Source organism: Cyprinus carpio, chromosome B13 (assembly GCF_018340385.1).
Source record: "Cyprinus carpio isolate SPL01 chromosome B13, ASM1834038v1, whole genome shotgun sequence".
NCBI classification, from domain to species: Eukaryota; Metazoa; Chordata; class Actinopteri; order Cypriniformes; family Cyprinidae; genus Cyprinus; species Cyprinus carpio.
Window position 1 is genome coordinate 3460525 of NC_056609.1, and position 13011 is coordinate 3473535.

Below are 13011 nucleotides of genomic sequence, written 5' to 3' on the forward strand. Positions count from 1 at the left end.
TTGCATAATCTTTGTGTAATATTAAAATTTGTTTGATGGTCTGAATCCTGTAAGTGTGCAAATACTGTGTGTGTGTGTGTGTGTGTGTGTGTGTGTACAGTATATCCCTCATTGGCATAGTGTTGCCCTTAGCCAACAAACTACCTTTTTGGACTTCTCACCGCCCCTTTAAATTATTTAATAAAAAAAAAAAAAAAAAAAAAAAAAAAACAATACATACAGTATCTAAATTACATCTGATATGTCTGTTCATTTAGCGTCTAGAGTGGGTGTGGCCTTTTTATGGGGGGTGTGAGGCAGTGCTTTTAGGAAGCAAAGCCACCTGGGACACAGTTTCAAAAATAAGTAAGATAAACAACTTTTTAACGTTTAAATTTAAATAACTTTATTTTTTTTTTTTTTAAATACACGTGCATTAATATGTAAGGAAGTATGTTTGATTGTTCAAAGTCTTATTTTATTTTTATTTATATACTAAAACTGTGTTTTTTTGTTCATTGCCTCAGGGCAACATTGTGTAGTTTGACCACTTTTGTTCAGGTGATATTATTATTATTATTATTATTATTATTATTATTATTATTATTATTATTATTATCATGCAACATAGAATGATGGGAATGTAATATTGTACCTGAAGCATATCAGTTCATAAAATGGCTAAATGAGTAGGTTTTTTTCTTCTGGCAAAATACACTCACTGGCCACTTTATTAGGTATACCTGTTCAATTGCTTGGTAACACAAATTGCTAATCAGCCAATCACATGGCAGCAACTCAATGCATTTAGGCATCTAGATGTGGTGAAGATGACTTGCTGAAGTTCAGACTGAGCATCAGAATGGGGAATAAAGGCGCTTTAAGTGACTTTGAATGTGGAATGATTGTTGGTGCCAGACGGGCTGGTCTGAGTATTTCAAAAACTGCTGATCTACTGGGATTTTCACGCACAACCATCTCTATGGTTTACAGAGAATGGTCCGAAAAAGAGAAAATGTCTAGTGAGTGGCAGTTGTGTGGACGAAAATTCCTTCTTGAGGTCAGAGGAGAATGGGCAGACTGGTTAGAGATGATAGAAAGGTAACAGTTACTCAAATAACCACTCATTGCAACCAAGGTATGCAGAATACCATCTCTGAATGCACAACACGTCGAACCCTGAAGCAGATGGGCTACAGCAGCAGAAGACCAGACCGGGTGCCGCTCCTGTCAGCTAAGAACAGGAAACGAAGGCTACAATTCGCACAGGCTCATCAAAATTGGACAAAAGAAGATTGGAAAAACATTGCCTGGTCTGATGAGTCTCGATTTCTGCTACAACATTCAGATGGTAGGGTCAGAATTTGGTGTAAAGAACATGAAAGCATGGATCCATCCTGCCTTGTCTCAACGGTACAGGCTGGTGGTGGTGGTGTAATGGTGTGGGGGATATATTCTTGGCACACTTTGGGCCCCTTAGTACCAATTGAGCATCATTTAAATGCCACAGCCTACCTGAGTATTGTTGCTGACCATGTCCATCCCTTTATGACTATATTGTACCCATCTTCTGATGGCTACTTTCAGCAGGATAATGCACCATGTCACAAAGTTTAAATCATCTCAGACTGTTTTCTTGAACAAGGAGTTCACTTTACTCAAATGGCCTCCACAGTATTCACTCCTCAATCCAATAGAGCAGCTTTGGGATGTGATGGATGTGATGTGATGGAACAGGAGATTTGCATCATGGATGTGCAGCCGACAAATCTGCAGCAACTGAGTGATGCTATCATGTCAATATGGACCAACAACACCTTGTTGAATCTATGCCACGAAGAATTAAGGCAGTTCTGGGGTCCAACCCGGTACTAGCAAGGTGTACCTAATAAAGTTGCCAGTGAGTATATATCAATCTTTATTCATTAACATTACACATAATGTGCACACAGGCACACACTCACAGAGAGATAATTTGTGCTTCCTTGTTTTATGGTAACATTCCATAGACGTAATGATTTTTATTCTGTACAAACTGTAAATTGTATCCCCTACCCCTAAACCTACCCCTCACAGAAAACAAACAAACAAAAAATTTATGTTTATTCCCTCAAGGGGACCAAAATTGGCTCCATGGTATTACTATACTCGTGGGGTCCCCATAATGTAGGGCATACCAGTATTCTCTCTCTCTCTCTCTCTCTCTCTCTCTCTCAGGCATTTCTTTAGGGTGCTGTACATGCTCTGTTATGCAGAAAAAAAAAACATGCAGCATGAGCTATAGTCTAATGCTGCTTTTCTTACTCTTTCACTGTATGTGATGAAATCATTTTAAGATTAAATATACATTTTATTGTGTGTGTGTGTGTGTGTGTGTGTGTGTGTATATATATATATATATATATATATATATATATATATATATATATATATATATATATATATATATATATATATAATAATTTATCACTGATTTCAGTGATGAACTGCCTGTAACTGAAAAATGAGTGTTTACTTTTGTCATTTTGCAATATTGACACTATTTTCTCAAATAATGCTGTACAGTTGCTTTGACACAATCTGTATTGTTAAAAGCGCTATATAAATAAAGGTGACGACTTGACAGCAACAGTGCTAAAGTGAATAGCACATAACAAGCACATGTCTCGGTAAATGACTAAGTGTGTGTCATCATTTTCAAATACATCTGTTTTCACAGCCCACACTACTAATGTGGAAATTGAATTTTCTAATTTATCCACTTGGCAGAGCATCTTCAAACAGTTCCACTTTCACAGGACAAAATCGCTGTCTCAGTCTGGACAGAAGGCCAAAACTCAGAGAAAAAGATATGTTTTCAAATGTATCCGGATTAGTGTAGACATAGCCTACGCAACTGTGATTATGTTGGTGGAAACTGAGTCATCAGTGTCCCAAAGTGTAGTGAATCAGTCCTTGCCAATGCCTGAATTCATGTACACGGCATATTGATTCATGACCTAGGGAGCTGATTAAAAGCTGATATACATGCCACGTGACTTGTAGTTCCTCCTTTAACAGCAACAGCTGCTGCCAAATGTTTCATATAGTTGCTTGAAAGACTTGCGTGAAGTTGAGGATGAATTTTGAGCCATTCCTTTCTACAAATCGGTTTTTAGTTTGCCCTACATTTGGTGGTATAGATTGATGAACACCCAATTCTTTTGCAATGCCTTTACCAGCTTTGTTCGCGTGACCATACATCCATTTTTTCCCGGACATGTCCTGGTCGAGATTTATAAATTGCCTAAAATGGTTTTGGCTTTGCTTTGCTATTGTTTTAATACCTGCTGAATGTAATAACTGCTAAACAGGTTGACCAACAACGTGTAGGCATTGAACATAATCAACCAATCATGGCATGTGAGAAAGCAGCTTCTACAGAGAATGGTCATACATATCATGTATGAAAACTGTTGAGAGCACATCAATAGGGAAATAAAGCCAAAACTGGGAAATGTTAGGCAATTTAGAAATCCCCACCAGGACATGCCTGGAAAAAAAGTGGATGTATGGTCACCATAGCTTTGTACATCTCTAAAATGCATCATCTAAGTCATGTATAAGTTGTCGTAATCCAAGCATTGTTGACGCTAATCAATCTCTCTTGAATAGAACAGCATCCATACTATGTGTGCCTTTATTGCAAGGACAGAGCACCTGTGCAACCTACACTTCCAATCCTTTCTCCTTCACTGAAACATCTGACTCCAGTTAGCTTTTGGACATCTTCAATAACAATTTGAAAAGTGAAACTATTTCTGGGTTATTAGTTACATTGTGTTTCTTTATATTTTTTACTTTGATTTATATTAAAAAATACATAAAGAAAGAGAAGCAGTCAATCAGCAGAAGTTAAAAGCAGATCATAAGTGTATTTATTTCTTGTCTCAGTGTTTAGCGCAGTTGTCGTTGCTAGGAAACGCTTGTTTGTTTACTGTGTTGAGATGTGCTGAAGTTGCGTTTGGTCTCGTACTGTATCGCATACCTTGTCAGTGCCATGTGCTTGCTTAGACCTTTGTTGTGATAAACAGTAAAGTGTGTTCAGCTAAATTCAATTTCCGTTTTGTCAGACGGGTATAAAAATGGGTAGTATACCATGGCAGCGATTGCGGCATCCTTTTTCCTACTACTTGTTTCACTTCTGTTTCAGTTTTTATAACCAATTCTTACTATGTGTTTCCTATCACTACTACTCGAAAACCACATTTAACCCACATTTAACACATTGTGGGCAGCTCAATCCTAACAACCTGCACACTTTGCCTATGTCTGCTAAGACACTACTTTCTTTTTCTATTGGTCTCTGGAATTGCCAGTCTGTTGTAAACAAAGCCAATTTCATTACTTCTATTATTAGTCATTCAAAGCTAAATCTCATGGCCCTGACAGAGACCTGGATCAAACCAGAGGACACTGCTACACCTGCAGCATTTTCCAATAATTTCTCATTTTCCCACTCCACCTGTTTGACTGGAAGAGGTGGAGGTACTGGTCTGCTTATCTCTAATGATTAGAAATTTAATGCTTTACCATCTTTGGGGATCAACAGCTCTTTTCAGTTACTATCCCTTCAATTACTATTGGGCAGGGAGAGTTGTCTTCTGAGGTGAAGAGGTCTACTTCGGCCCTGCCAATGATTTCCCAGGTTCTCTGGACCATCTGCGGATGGAGCATCAACTCCTCTGAGGGGATGTTGCTCCGTGATGGCATGTCTGCTCCTCGGTTCAATCTGCCCGGCACATGCACCACTCCCAGTGAGCAGCGTGCTATTGGAAATATTTATCTTGGGTAAATTTAGCTTTAGTTGGATGTGATATAGGTTCCTGTGAGATATCAATTCTGCCTCTGACTGGGCCAAAATGAGACAGTCGTTGAAGTAGTTGAGAATGCGCATTCCCATCTGACTCAGAGGGGAAAGAGCCGTGTCCATGCATTTCGTAAAAGTGTGGGGAGCCAGAGACTGTCCGAAGGGAAGGACCGTATGTAGATAAGCCACTCCCTCGAAGGCGAATCTCAAGAATTGTCTGTGAGGGGGGGGGGGTATCTGGATGTGAAAGTATGAGTCTTTCAGATCCAGAGAAGAGAACCAGTCCCCTGAGTGAATTTGCGAGAGAATCTGTTTTAGCATAGTCATTCTGAACGACCTCTTAATGAGGGTGTGGTTCAGGCATCTAAGATCGAGGATGGGCTGGAGGCTGCCATCCTTTTTGGGGACGAGGAAGTAATGGCTGTAGAAGCTTGACTCACTCTGAGACAGAGAAACCATCTCTACAGCTCCTTTTGCCAACAGATTCATCACCTCTGAGGGCAGGACGTGCGCGTCCTTGCTCTGAATCGAGGTGACGACCATGCCACTGAAGCACGGGGGTCTTCATGCAAAATAAAGTGAGCAACATCGTTTTATTATCCCCATCACCCATTCTGAAACTCCGGGGATGGCCTACCAGACCTCAGCCCACGTGGCAAGGGGTTGGATTAGTTAGAGTGGCTGGGCACTGCACAGGAACAGGGCACTTGTGAGGAACGGAAGTGGAAATTTGCACACTTTTTGAAAATGCTATTGTTTTATTTTTCCCACTAGAACAGCAGGCAGTTGCTTGGGTGCTTGTATGAGCCCAGAATTTGCAACAGGTACACTTTCCTCTGCACCCGGAACTGAATTGGGTGATAAGAGTTCTGAGAGAGGCCGCTTGGGGGGTGGTCCAGCTGTAGTGAGACTCTACTCCCTCCTCTTCCTGTCCTGTGGTTCAGGATGATGCCTAAGGTGCCAGGTCCAATGCTAGCTTGGGTAGGGGTACCTGGCGCTTGGGAAAGGGGTAGTGTCTGGCTTAACAGGAGTGCACTCGTGACTGTGGCTTAGCAGGCTGAGTGGCGGGAGCGGCCGTTGCAGGTTTTGCAGGATTCTGACTCAGCGTAGGCTTAGGGCGATTAGAAGCAGCCAATGAGCTGGAGCACTTTGATGGGAAGTGTCTCATGGCCTGAGATGACCTTTGTGTCTCCGTGAAGCGCGCCGCGAAACCCTCAACCGCAGTTCCAAAGAGGCTGGTGGGGGAGATCGGGGTGTCAAAGGAAAGGGACCTTTTGTGCAATTCTCCCTCTAAGCTGCACGCACGTGTGGCCACGCAGAAGAAATAATGTGCCGCGCACATGCAAAAAAAATTAGTTGGGAAAGCCATTTGATTGAATTCTAGTAAAAGCAAGAGAATCACAATGCTCGGGCAAACCACTATAGATTTGATGAGAGTTAGAACTGGTGAATCCGGTTTACAGGTTTCATAGAAAGAGAATGATGTGTGCCAAATAAGTCACTGCAGAAAGCGAATACTTCAATGGTTGTGGTGCGCTCAGCACGAGAGCCAACCATAGACTGTATAAAAACAGCCAATGCAAATGTACAGTAATGATGTGTCATCATGTATTAAAGAAGAGTGGCTTGATTAAGTGCTGGGAATTGCGGAGGATGGGCACAGAACGGTAACAAAATTCCGAGACATTTAGCCACAGTCACACACAGGTGTATTGTGCAAACTACTTCATAGTGATGTTTAGACAGCTATAGAAGAATTCACATTCACGTTATTTTTTATTATTATTATTATTATTATTATTTTTTGTTATTTTTTTTATTTTTTTTATAATTTACCTTGTTTTTAATGGAGTCTCTTGTTCATCTAGGATGTATTTATTTCCAAAAATACAGAAAGAAAGTGATATTGTGAAATATTATTGCAATTTAATATTAGTTTCCTTTTTCAATACCTACACTGTGTGCACAATTATTAAGCAAGTGATTATTTTGACCATATCATCATTTTATCCATAATTTCCAAGTCCAAGCTGTATAAACTTGAATGCTTATTGGATTTAATGCATATCAGGTGATGTGTATTTGTGTAATGAGGGAGGGTGTAACCTAAGGAGATCAACACCCTATATCAAGGTGTGCATAATTATTAGGCAGATTCTTCTCCTCAGGAAAAATGGGCCAAAAAAAGAGATTTAACTGACTCTGAAAAGTCAAAAATTGTAAAAAGTCTTTCACAGGGTTGCAGCACTCTTGAAATATCTAAGATATTGTGGAGCGTGATTACAGAACCATCAAACGTTTTGTAGCAAATAGTCAACAGGGTCGCAAGAAATGTGCCGAGAAGAAAAGACGCAAATTAACCGCCAAAGATTTGAGAAGAATCAAACATGAAGCTACCAGGAACCCATTATCCTTCAGTGCTGCCATATTCCACAACTGCAACCTACCTGGAGTGTCAAGAAGTAGGAGGTGTTCAGTTCTCAGAGACATGGCCAAGGTAAGAAAGGCTGAAACCCGACCACCTCTGAACAAGACACATAAGTTGAAACGTCAAGAATGGGCCAAGAAATATCTGAAGACAGATTTTTCATAGGTTTTGTGGACTGATGAGATGAGAGTGACTCTTGACGGACCGGATGGATGGGCCCATGGTTGGATCAGTAACGGACACAGAGCTCCACTTCGACTCAGACGCCAGCAGGGTGGAGGTGGGGTACTGGTATGGGCAGGTATTATTAAAGATGAGATAGTTGGACCTTTTCGGGTTGAAAATGGACTCAAAATACACTCTCAGACCTATTGCCAATTTTTAGAAGACACTTTCTTCAATCAGTGTTACAGGAAAAAGTCTGCATCTTTCAAAAAGATTTTGATTTTTATGCAAGACAACGCTCCATCACATGCATCAAAGTACTCCACTGCGTGGCTGGCCAGTAAAGGCCTTAAAGATGAAAAACTAATGACATGGCCCCCTTCTTCACCTGACTTAAACCCTATTGAGAACTTTTGGGCCCTTCTTAAGCAGGAAATTTACAGTGAAGGTAAACTGTACACCTCTCTGAACAGTGTCTGGGAGGCTATGGTTGCGGCTGCACAAAAAGTTGATTCTGACCAGATCAAGAAACTGACTGACTCCGTGAATGGAAGGCTTGTGACTGTTATCGAAAGGAAGGGTGGCTATATTGGTCACTGAGGTTTTCTTTTTGAAATTTCAGAAATGTTTATTTGTAAATTTTGAGTTTGTTTATTATTCTCACTTTAACAGGTGAAAATAAACTGTACACAAGTGAGATGGGAAAATCTTTGTTTTTCATTTAGTTGCATAATAATTCTGCACACTAATAGTTGCCTAATAATGGAGTACATGTAGATATTCTCTTGAGAACGCCAAAACTTCACTTTTACTACTTAAATGTTCAGGTTTGAGGGTTTGTTAACATTTTGGATTGACCAAGAGCACTGTAGTTGTACAATAACAAAATTAATCCTCAAAAATACAACTTGCCTAATAATTGTGCACACAGTGTATATTTGAAAATATAATTTATTCCTGTGAAGCAAAGCTGAATTTTCAGCATCATTACTCCTGTCTTCAGTGACACATGATCCTTCAGAAATAATTCTAATATACTGATTTATTATCAGTGTTGAAACAGTTGTGCTGCTTAATAATTTTTTTAAACCTGTTACTTTTTTCTTTGATTAATAAAAAGTTAAAAAAGAATAGCATTTATTCAAAATAGAAATTGATAGAAAAAAATTATATTGTTAGAAAAGATTTCTATCAATTTTAACACATCCTTGCTGAATAAAGTTTCTTTAACTTTCTTTGAATTTTTTTGAAGATTATTTAAAAAAGAAAGAAAAAAATTCTAACCCTAAACTTTTGAATAGTGTATATTGTAACACAAAATCTCTATTTTGAATAAACACCTCTTTTTAACTGTTTATTTGTCAAAAATTTTACAGGTCCCAAAAAATATTAAGCAGTACAACTGTTTCCAAAATTGATTATAAATGAGCATATTTTAATGATTTCTGAAAGATCATGTGACACTGAAGACTGCAGTAATGATGCTGAAAATTCAGCTTTGCTTCACAGGAATTAATTATATTTTAAAGTATATTAAGTAAGTTTATTTGTAATCGCAATAATATTTCACAATATAATGTTTTGAAATAATATTGTATTTTTTATCAAATAGATAGGCCACAGCCTTGATGAACATAAGAAACTTTTTAAAAAAACTTTACTGATCCTAAACTTTGAAAGGCAGTGTATTACACTGTTAAAAAAATGTTTTCTCAGGTAGCCTAAAATGTACATCATTTAGTTGCATCAAGGGTCAAATCAAATATAGCACATTAAAGCTAGTTACACACTTTTTTGTGTGTGCGCTGTACAGGGTTTAAAGATGAATGTTTTTGCTCAGGTGCCTGAAATGGCCGCTCAATGGAGAAAAGTTCTGCTCACCAAGAAAAAAAAATTAGAGGGAAGATTGCTTATGTGCATCCTTGATCTCCATCAAGGTGAGCCACAAGTGGCGCTCAAGCACCACAAACCTATCCATGGGTCTCCCGATTGCCTGGGCGTTGGTTTTGGTGGTCCGCAAAGCCAGGTCCATGGCGCTCCTCAGCTTAGTGAGCTTCGCAGGGTCCAGGCCAGACTCTTCAATACAGAAAAAGAGTTTGGCCTGAAAGATCTGGAGGACAGCCATAGAATGGCCTGCTGAGGCCACCTGTCCAGCCGTGAAGTAGATGTGTCCAGCAAGAGCTGAAGTGGTCCTACACGGCTTGGACGGGTGGGTGGCCTTTGCCTTCCAGCCGATGGCAGTGGACGGGCAGGGATGTACGGCCACTGACTCGTCCAGGGGAGGCAGCTTCTGGTATCCCTTTTCTTCAGCGCCATCAACCGAAGTGAGGGTGGATGAAGTGGAAGTATGGAGGCATACAGAATAGGGGACACGCCACAACCTGGTGAGCTCGTCGTGAACCTTGAGGAAGAATGGAGAAGAACACTGGCGAGGGGCCTGATGGCACCCTGGCAGGAACCATTTGTCCAGATGGCTGCGAGAGGCAGAACACACTCTAAACCCAGCTCTTCGACCGCTTTTGAGAGGATACGGAGAAGTTCGGCATCCATCCCAAACTTGGCGGCACTGGCCTCGGACGACAGCAAACGGGCAGGGTCAGCAAGAGAGCCCGACAGCTCCTCTGCGTCCAAGGCTGCCAATGATATGCTGTCATTGGGCAGTTCCTTTTCACTCCCCCCAATTGAGACCAGATCGCTTGCTGACACTGGTCAGGCTGCGTGAAGCGGATGGGGGAAACCTATCTGTGTGGCGAGGGCGAGGCATGCGAGATCTGAGCCGATGTGATCTCCCATCCGAGCGCGGGAGTCCTCTGCCCCACTGTTTTTTTTTTGCTCACAGGCTCCTGAGAGGAAGAAAATGAGAGCGCGCAAGAGGCAGAGTCACTCTCTGAAAACGAAGCAATCCGCAGGCACAGAGAGGCGAGACTGATGTTCTCTCAATGAGAACAGTCCATCCCCCCGATCACGGCTGCCGCATGGGATTTCCCCAAGCAGGAAAGGCACTTGCCATGGCCGCAATAACGGCACGGCATTTGAAACAACGCCAGTTTTCTCTTTTAGAAAAGCTGTTTTAGAATGTTGGTGGATAGCTTCAGGGGAAATGGGACCGCTACTGCTTTGACACTAAAAGCAGCGGGGAAAAGTCGGAGGATCAGACGAGCAGAGAAGGTTGCTAGGTCCAGATCAGCAAAGAAATCTGAGGATCCTGTGGTGAACTCCTGCTTATATAGCCAGATGACCCCGCCCCTTCAGGTGGGCTTTGTCGCCTTACAGCTCCGCTGCCAAGCCATGGATTCATTTTTAATTCACTGCACGAACCAATGGCCACGCAGTTACACTGCGTGATTGAAAAAAGGCTACAGGTTTGGAGAAAAATGACTTTTTCCCATAGCGTCTTGAGCAGACACAGTACGAGTCAAGTATCGATAGGGAACTAAATTATAGCTACTTAACCTGCACAAAAAAATTAGCATACATCAGACGAAATATTTCAATTTGAAAGAGATGTATTTGACATTTATGCTACTATAGTCATAAATTTGAGTCAGTTTTGGGGTTGTTTTTGACATTTGTATATATTATCAGTGTTTACCAGCAGTGGTGAAAGGTTGCAGACATGTGTTGAGGAGAACGGGGGGTGGAGTGAATCCCCCACAATCCTATTAGTGTGGATTAGAGCGCGGCTTCCTCACGCACCGCTACACCGCTGCAAGGTGCCGGATTGTGCATCAGTAGAAAAAAAGAGCAGTGACATTGCTGACTACTTCTTACAGGTACTTTTATCCCCCTTTTTTGCCAATAGATAATGCTGTCTCACCAGGATCAGCTTATTTATAGCTTGTAAAACCGTGTGCTGTTTATAGCACCTCCCATTCTGCATATCTTCTGAAGGATCCAAACATTAGAAACAAGAGGTAACAAGAGCACAATTCAGCACCACTTATTTTATGCATGTCTCAATGTAATACAAAAGGTCTGTTACTAAAGGATTGAGCATCAGCAAATAAACTTAGACTGAAAACAAAAATGTGATCATGTAATTTTAAAGGTGAAGATATTAGACATTCATGACATTGGATATTCACAGAGAAGTTTACAAAGCACCACAGCAAAAACAACATGTTGCATACTAAGGCACAAGAATATCGCTGACACTGATAACCAGCTCAACCTCCTCAAGAAACTCAATCAGCAACATCTCACCCATCCTACACGCCTCACCAGAGCATATCTGCTGATTTTATTCTGCTTTAGTCATATTACTGTTCACCTTCCATAAATCACAACTCCCCAGCACAGACAGATGCACATAATGATATGTATTGCTTTGGGAAATGGCATCTTTGTTCCTGGAACATTTTCACTGCATTGTCAAGCTTATTCAAAACAACAGCAGGATGCGATCAATAGTGACCCGTAGCAGATATTAGGCACTCAGCGTCTACAACATAATGGTACACATCTGGATAAATCGCTTCAGGCAAACATTTGATGTCCTTGAAGAAACCTTGTTGCCTTATTTAAAGAGCCAGTAATGTTGCTTCATTGTTCACTTATTTGTTTGTAGTTAGAATAAAAAAGAATGCACTTCTCGATTTGTTTTGACAGTTGTGGGTTATAATATTTAAAAGTGCTTCAGGAGCAGGCATGCACAGTGGAGTTGCAATTCTTTTCTTATTGTTCACTTCCTTGAAAGTGTCTATAATGAGAATTTTTTTTTTTTTTTTTTTTTTTTATGAATGAGTGTTGCTCTGCTGAGCCAAATCAGCACAACAGAAAAAGTACTTGTTTTGTATAATGACAGAACATACAGCCTTAAAGCTTTTCTTTTTATGTTCTTACTAAAGGGAAGTATAGTTTAAGTGCATCAACAGCATAGAATGCATTATTCTTGGCATTCATTTAATGGAAGAAACTAATAAATGAGATATATAAAAATAGTCATTATATGTGTCACTGGATAGTGAACCAATGGGCTTTTGGACTGTGAGTGTTTACACTGTTTTGTATCCACAGCACGAAATCCACTGCATTCAGCTCCACTGAACATAAAAGGAGCGATTTAGTTGTCATTTTCTGTTACTGTGTGTGTGTTTATTCATTTTTTTATATATATAATTCAAGTGTTCCATACTGTAAAGCTGTGTTTGTAATCATTAACTCAGTCTGGATTCATTACTTATTAACTCCAACTTATGAGATGTTATTTCGATTATACTAGTAGCAAGTTTATGCTTTTGGAAAAAAACTGTGTATGTGTTTCTGCCATTGTAAACTAAATGGGTTATTAGTATTATTTTTCCCCAGAGAAATTTCTAGGGTATGTTTAGGGGTTGTGTTAGGGTTAGGGAAAGAAAATATCATTAGCTTGGTATAAAAACCATTACATGAAACGGACTCCAGTGGAGTGACATAATTGGTTGATTTGCCATTTCAGCAGGACTGTAAAACACTTCTGTCCAATCAGATTACAGCATGTCTAATCCACCGTCACCCCAGCACAACACGTTATTCAGATATGTATGCATTTTTACAATTAATGTGTGTGTGTGTCAGTCTGTGCAAACAGGCAAATTTAGGACAAAAATGC

General features: G+C 40.3%; 1 protein-coding gene across 13 annotated transcripts in view; it reads right to left on the reverse strand.

The window, feature by feature from the left end:
• LOC109069345 (neurexin-1a-like) overlaps positions 1–13011 on the reverse strand; it is a 174196-nt gene that overhangs the window by 54617 nt on the left and 106568 nt on the right. The window lies entirely within an intron of this gene.